Source organism: Silurus aristotelis (genome assembly GCF_946808225.1).
Source record: "Silurus aristotelis genome assembly, chromosome: 5".
NCBI lineage: Eukaryota > Metazoa > Chordata > Actinopteri > Siluriformes > Siluridae > Silurus > Silurus aristotelis.
The window spans coordinates 12,925,880-12,934,443 of NC_139578.1; positions in this window are offsets into that span (position 1 = coordinate 12,925,880).

Consider the following 8,564-nt stretch of genomic DNA (forward strand, 5'->3'; position numbering starts at 1 on the left):
ACACACACCCCAACCACCAGCATTCAGCAAATAGTGGAATTCTGAGTACATTAAGGTTTGTCAAAAACAAACCTCAAACCTGTCAAAAACCTTTTCAGTACATGCATTATGAGTCTTTAGAATAGACATTTATAAACAAATTTAGTTTGCCAGAATCCGAATATGGTTGTGTTCAATGTACAGAATATGATGTCTGTATATGTGTGGGAGATCCACCTTTATTTTACAGATTTCCGTATGGTGAACAAATTCCTGTTTATGTTCTTCTGGTTCATGGACTTGAATATTTATGTTATGTGTCTGAGGTGACAGTGTGATTTCTGAATTCATTAAGCAATTTTGATAACTTATATTATACATATGGTATCTTTTACAGACTGTTGACTATGTATGGTTTTCTGCTTAATTAAGCAGAGTTCATCTGATTACAGGCAAAGCATTAAAAGAAAGACTCTATTTTTTTTCACTTTTATGCAGTGGAAAAAGCCTAATTTGTATTTCAGTAATGCTTTCTTATTTTAAATACATTTCAGCAATGCTATTTGGAACCATGTTCAAAGTGACCAAAAGTTGTAGTGACACTTCAGGCTTATGATAGTATGCATTATATATTTTGGCATTTAGAAATGTGAGATTCAAATTAGGATCATTTTAACAAAGAAAGTCATCATAAATCTAATGATATGTGGCCTTTATTTAAAGTACACCAAGCATTCATAAGTTGAGTCATCTTCATAGAATTTTCAGAGATTATTTTATATCATGTAAGATTTTTTAATGAGCGTGTCAAGCCTAGCAGTTTCAGTCCAATCATTCTAAATTCTATGAAAGATTTACTTACTGAGGATAAATCTTGCCATATCAGATCTTTTCATGTTACAGGCAAGTAAAGAATCTCATGAGGCAAGATGGAAAATCTAGTTTTGGATTGTACCTTAAATGTAGATGTGTATTACACAAACAAGAGTTTGACATAAGCATTTAACCATTGTGTACAGACAGAATATTTTCTTTTCCTTTGTAATTCATTTATTGAATGAAATTAAGTTAATATACTTAACTATAACTTATGTAACAAGTAATTGTATAAATAATGCTAGGTGAGCATGTTTTTTACATTTGAAACTGTTGCCTTACAAATTCAGTGTACTTGCTGATCCCAAACTCCCCAAAAGCATAGAAGGGCATGAATTGGCAACAGATTTGTATAGGTTTATACATGGTGCCCAGTAGTGGACTGCTATTCTATCTTGGGTCTGTTCCCAAGACAGGCTGTTTATCCACTGCTAGCCCTGACCAGGGTTGTGAATCTAATCATACAACTAAATAATTTTTGTTTTCAGATAAAACAAACCTGTGAAAAGTTGGAAACCTCCATTATTTATATATTTTTGACTAATAATTACTCCAAGACATACAAATTGACTAATTGGTTCTTGCTGGTAGTTTGACTCATATATCAGGCTGGTTGGAGGATTTACACCTGGTGACTAAATCAATATTTTGTGGCATTTCAAACAACACAGCTTTTTTTTTACTTTTTTTTTTTTCCAGTTCGATGTTTATATACATTTACCAGTCCTAAAATTAATGTTAGTTATTAACACTGTAATGTAAAAATTGTTTTATATAATACACAATTCAGCACAATAGTGTTGCCACCAACCAACTTGAGCAGGTGTTCCAGCACCTGTGTCATATGCTGCTTGTAGGCCTTTATTCATGTGCGAAGCATCACAGCTGTCTGAAAACTCAATGCCCCTTTATGACCTGACTGATGTAAGTGTACTGTAGGGGGCAAATAAGCTGCTCATACAACAAGATAGAAGCCTTGTGTAGGTGTGGGCAATTGTCTGTGTGTGTGTGTGTGTGTGTGTGTGTGTGTGTGTGTGTGTGTGTGTGTGTGTGTGTGTGTGTGTGTGTGTGTGTGTGTGTGAGAGAGAGAGAGAGAGAGAGAAAGAGAGAGAGAAAGAGAGAGAGTGTATTTACATGCAGAAACACACTATTGATAGATCAGTCCACATAATCACTGTTAAACATGCAGCAAGGAACGTGTCACGATCTATGCAAAAGACAATTGTCTCTCTTTCACAAGAGTTCTTGACACCACAGCCTGATTATAATCATATTTAGCTCCATCTTCACACAGTAATTAAAGTATATATCGTATCTAATCTTGAAGAGTTATATTAAGAGTGTTAAAGGCAAACAATATTCTTGTTGTTCCCTTCTGTGTTTCATTACAAGTTATGCAGGAGGAGTTATTTGTGAAGCACTGGAGCCACTAAACTGAGTGCTGTTTGGCAAACAAACAGCGTGAAATGGCTGCCGTGAGACATCTCCCAGCTGGCACAGGTACGATCAAAGAGTTATTGTGAGTCATGTCACCATGGAAACACTGGTCTTGTGAGGTATTGTCCTTCGCTGAAATGGCAAAGGATTAAAATAACTTCTCTGATAGCACTGAAGTACAAAATGCAATGTTTCCTTATGTTACCTTTGAGGGTGGAAGTGATCACCTGCCCCTCCTTGTGTGATAGCCAAATGAAACAAATCACATTTACCAAATAAGGCAATTTCCTGTGTGTGTGTGTGTGTGTGTGTGTGTGTGTGTGTGTGTGTGTGTGTTTGGATAAGATTTTTCTTGTCTTGCATCTAAGTTTTCACATATCATATCACACATCCCACATCCCTTTAAGTAAACAGCACATTTGTGTCCAAAGGCAGTCCCACACAAACTCGGACTACACTTATGCAATCAAGTTCAAAAGTGGAACTGTCTTCATGATAGGAAAAATGTATTTTTGGGTCTAAGGTTTCAATTTATTACTTGCTTTGGAGACAACAAGCATTTTTGTTTTTTTTTGTGTAAAAATATTAAGGAATTAAAGTCATTGAAGTGTATTTTAGAATTGAATGTCTTTCAACAACAGTTTTCAGAATCATACAAAAATGCACACCCCTAGAAAATATAATGAGTTGGAATAACTGCCTGTAAATGATGGTAATGTTTCCTCATGTTAAAGAATGTGGGCTCATAATTTTATAGCAGGACAATCAGGCTTTTTCCAGGTGGTTGGTTTGGCTCATTGCAGGGATCCAATGGCCATGGCACAGTCAACCTTTGCTTTATTCATGGGGTGCTTCTTTCATCCTGTTGCCAAAAGGACTGGTCAGGGAGTAGGATGGAAGACCCACAGATCACATCAATAAAGCCTTTTCAGCTTAGTGCTAGGGAAAAATGGATGGACCCCCTTGGACTAATAACAACAAAGAGGTCACATTTGAAAAGACTTTTTTTATATTTATTAATGCCCTGACACTCTAGCTATATTTGTGCTCCTCATATAACCGGAAATCAGTGACTCCAACACTGTCCACATGTTAAACAACTATATTGGTTTTGACTGGAATTGATAAGTATCACCAGTTTTACTTGTTAGAAGAGTTTGAGTTTCATCTCCAAAGAAGTGGTTTGATTGTCAGTCAGTCATATTTGCAATGCTGATATGCAATAAATAATTGATAAGACACCAGCACAGTTCAAGTGTCATGGCTCAGTATGTGTTATCTTTGCTGATAGGAGATTGGCAGCATGTCAAGCGCAGCTTAAACAGCCCTTCTTCTCTTCTGCATGGTTAAAATAAAAATGAAAAAATACACTTTATATCATTAAATGAAATCTAATCTGATTATTAAAAAACATCTGCTGTCTAAACAACAAACAACAAAATAATATCCATACATTATGTTTCTTTGTGATCTAAAGTTACAAGTTATTGTGATAATTGTAAGTACTACACTGAACAATAATTTGTTTTATAAAACATACCAATTTGTCGACATGCTGCCATGAATTGAGACATTTTGTTTATCTTTTATTATCTCGTTATAGCAGGTGCCACAATTCTATGATTTGTCATACAAGTGTTTTTAATTTTAGGTTGATGTGGTATCAGACATGAGAAAAAGAAAGAAAGAAAGAGAGAGAGAGAGAGAGAGAGAGAGAGAGAGAGAGAGAGAGAGAGAGAGAGAGGGGAGAGAGAGAGAGAGAGAGAGAGAGAGAGAGAGAGAGAGAGAGAGAGAGAGAGAGAGAGAGAGAGAGAGAGAGAGAGTGAGAGCATGGGAGACATGGGAACATACTGAATTTATTATCACTAGCCAAAACCAGCTTGTTGGTGCCAGCTGGTGAGTAATACACATACAAACCTTCACACAAACAGACACACAGACACACACACACACACACACACACACACACACACACACACACACACACACACACACACACACACACAGTGTTTATAGTTTTTTTTTTTTATCACATATGTAGTCGAAGTAATTGTGTTGGAACTGCAGATAAACACACACACACACACACACACACACACACACACACACACACACACACACACACACACACACACACACACACACACACACACACACACACACACACACACATTTAATTGGAATTCTTGGCTGACAGCAAAATTATACTAAACATACCAGTGGTGTCAGTCAGAATAACCAAATCTGCTTTTAATGCATGTATGTACAAAGCTGCCAAATCTACCAGGCAAATTACCACTTCTAAAGGCATGTTCACAAAACTTACATATTGGTAAATTATACCGCCTGCTGATGAACACTTCATTTTGCTGCTAGCTTAAGCCCACCCTCAGAGTATTAAAAATTGTAAGAGTAAGTATATTGATCAATTCTCTCTAATGTAAAATGTGGACTGCCAATTTAAGCTGACAGTGAAACATGAATACAAACATTGCAGCCGTAATAAGAAAAGCTTCTTGGAATCTTACTGAGCTGATATTATATCTATAATACAGTCCCCACAGGAAACCTTGGCCCTAAAGGCACCTCTGCAGCAGGTAAAGTGAACTGAAGGAGAGTGTTGTGGAGAAATGTAACAGCCATGGCTGTGGCCCTGTATACTCAGGTCTGGAGGGACGTTATATAAGAAAAACAATGTGACTCATACTTTATAGTCCAGCTCAAGGTCTGCTAAACAAGCTTCATAGATCACAGATGAGTTTTTCTTCTGGCATGTTGCTGATTTCAGCTTACTCACCCCGATTTCACTGCAGTTTTAAAGTATGTATTGGGGGTTATTAAGTGTACAGTAATACAAACTCATGACCAAACAGAATCAAGATTTTAGTGAGGTAAACATGGCAAAAATGTGATGCTTTATATTTATTACATGACCATTCTGAATAATCAATAATGATTGCTCAATTTTAGTCTGTTTTCTTCGACTGTCATTTTTCTAATTTATATTGCCATGTTAGTCTTCCTTTATTTTTCTTGCTTTGTCTGGTTAATGAAAAAAAAAAACATAATAAAAATGACAAATGGAACCTGCAACAAGCAATTGTTATATCCAGCTTACTGCAAACACCTAATGTGATGGCAAATAGCAAACCTATTTAACAAGCAGAGTTTTAAGAAATGTGCATTAAAAAAACATTTTTATCGTATATTAGTAGGAAAATATCAGTTCATCCTAGTGCAGAGCTATAGGGTTTTGGTTTGGTGACTGGGCAAGTCTCCAGTTTGCTATTTAAATAATACTGACAGAGTTTGGACTTATACTTCGAGTCATTGTCCTGCTGTATGGTGAAGTTGGTTATAATAAGCTTCCGTCCAGACTAAACTGTATGGCACTGAATTATGGAATGGTGGCCATGTTGGTTCAGTATTTCTTTCACCTGAAATAGTCTCCAACCTTCCCTTTTCCAAAACGAACACAAACCATGAAGCTTTTACATTTATGTTTGACTGTGTGTGAAGCAACTTTTTTTGGTAACATATTTCCTCCTGGTCAATGTCTTACATAAGTTCTTAGGTTAGAGCTAAAAATGTCACAGCTGGGCTCATCTATCCACAAAACAATCTTCCTTTTTCATATAAACTAAAGAAACATGCATTTGTCTTTCAAACATGATAAAAGACTAGGTGTTTCAAAACTTTTGATAGGAACTGTATATCTGTTGTATATTTTCTGCAATATTAATTAATTCTGTATTATGAAATTTTATATAATTTGAATTGTTCTGTAATTTGCATATCTCAGCAGAGTTAACAATGACTTCTAGTATTTATAGCTTATAGGAACCACCCAGAGACACAACACTGTCTGTCTCTTCAGTGGACTAAAGGTGTCTACATCCTTGTGATAAGGTGAAATCTATCAACTGCAACGCAGAATGTCAGCCCTACCGACAGATGTATTCCAGCTTTTTGTACAGATGCTATTTAAAGACAGTACTTAAATCTATAAAGATCAGCAGGATGCCATACTTCACGTTTTCCGACAGGGCAACATTATTCCCGAGCAGCTTCCATTCTCATGATTATTTCATAAGAGCATGCAGTATTAACCAGTGTTACATAACTCTAATCAGGAGAGTAAGTAAAGCTTCCCATAACCACCGTGCAGAAGCTCTGAGTTCTCGTGAATCTTTAATTAAAGCGTAAGGTGCCCAGTTGATTCATCTGTTCGTAGAAGGTGCTATTTTGAGTGAATGTCCCCTACACATGAACCAGAAAAGAATAAAGATAAAATGTTTGTATAAAGATTTGTGGTTTATAGAAGGGCATTTTCAATTCTAACATTGTCTTGATATGAGTGTGGTTCATAAAAATGTTTTTCTGTTTACGGCTTACGGTTTACGGCTTCTGTTTAGATTTTTATTGTTTAACAAGTAAAAATTATGTTCCAGTTTATTAGTCAACACATTTGCACTTTTGGACAGCCATATTGCATTTATATACAGTATGTATATATGTTGTAACTGGCAGGATGTTTTTTGATTAGCCGAGCTAATAAGCTACGCTAGTTTGCTTAACTAGACTTTCACATGATACATTAAAAAACTGTTTAGGATTCCAGAAATACTTAAAGTAGAAATTCTGTAATTCTATTTTAGTTACAGGTAGTCGTCGACTTACGACCACAATTGGGACCGACAAATCTTTCGTAACACGATTTGATCATAAGTAGAGTAGGCTATATGTACAGTACTGTGAAATTATGCCGGAAGTTGTAGTTGTTTGTACAAGACACATGGTGAAAGATTTTTACATCCCTATCTAATTAATGCATACAATCATTGATACAATTGTGTATTGAACTAATTTGCCCATTTTCCGGCAGGACAATGAACTTGTACGCAAAAGAAGGTCTATTAAAACAATTACTTTTAGTCCACCAAAATGTCATGTGTCCTGCACAGAGCCCCCTGTCCACAACCTCACTAAACACCTTCAGGATTGACTGAATCATTGACTGCACCCCAGGCTTCCTCGTTTAGCATCACTGCTTGACCTCACTAAATCTTTTGTGGCTAACAAATGCCCCTAAATCTATTCTAAAGCAATCTCAGATGAGTATAGGATCTTACAACAGGAGAGGGTGAACCAGTTCCCTTGTTTTACAAAATTATGTTCAACAGGCACATACTATATGGATATGACGGTGGGGCATCCACATACTTTTGGCCATAAAGTGACCATGAATTAGATTTATAATCATTTTCATTCTGTTATATTAATTTATATTGTGGAAAGGGAGCATGGTGGAATAAATTAGAATGTAAATGTATTTATGGTGCCTTACAATGCAACCGCCTTCCATGCAGTGATCCTTGTATAGGCTCCAGTTTTACTACAACTCTTACATAAGATGATTAATAAATGAATGAGTAAACGAATATACTAAGATTTTAATAATACTTGACTGTTGCCCATGACTCTTGTATCAATCTTAATCTTTTGTCAGATTTTTGATATGCATATACAGTATATTCAAAACTTTGTCCTCTAAATAACTGTAGCAACTACTGCTTTAGCACTACATATACCTTGATTGCAAAAGACACATGGTAAGAGTATACATTCAGCAGTCTTTCTTTTTTCAGGTCTCCCCTGGTCACTGCTTTCCATTACCTGGATTCTATTAAAAACCATACAAAGGGAATATGTAAACATCCCCTGAAAGCAGCTCTAACAGGAAAAAATAATAGTCAAAATAAAAGCTTAGCTGTTCTTCCATACTTAATGTACACCGTCACCAAACAGAATAACACAGTGTGTGTATGTGCATAGAGAGAGAGAGAGAGAGAGAGAGAGAGAGAGAGAGAGAGATTGAGATTAATGTGTGCATCTTTTAGATGTTTCATTTCAGCAGAAATTGAGAGCAGAGTGTGTAATATCGTGAATCATCATTTTTATGTGCTAACTCAAAAGCACAAAATAATGCTTCAGTGGTAGGTTTTGCACATGTGCAAAAAAGCCTGAAAACAAATTCCCTTTTGGCATCTGTTGCACTGGTGTGTTTGTACATCGTGGCTTTAAGCGGCAAAAGTAAATTATTCTTCAAAGTTGTTTATTTTCTTTTGTAAATGAAGCAAATATTCTCAGTTTTGCTTCCTTGGGTCCATGGAGACGTAAATATAAGATAACTAAAACCTTTCTCTCATAAAGCAGACTAGTCTTTTCTTTTATCTTACTAATTTACTAACCATACTAATGAAATTTTCTAT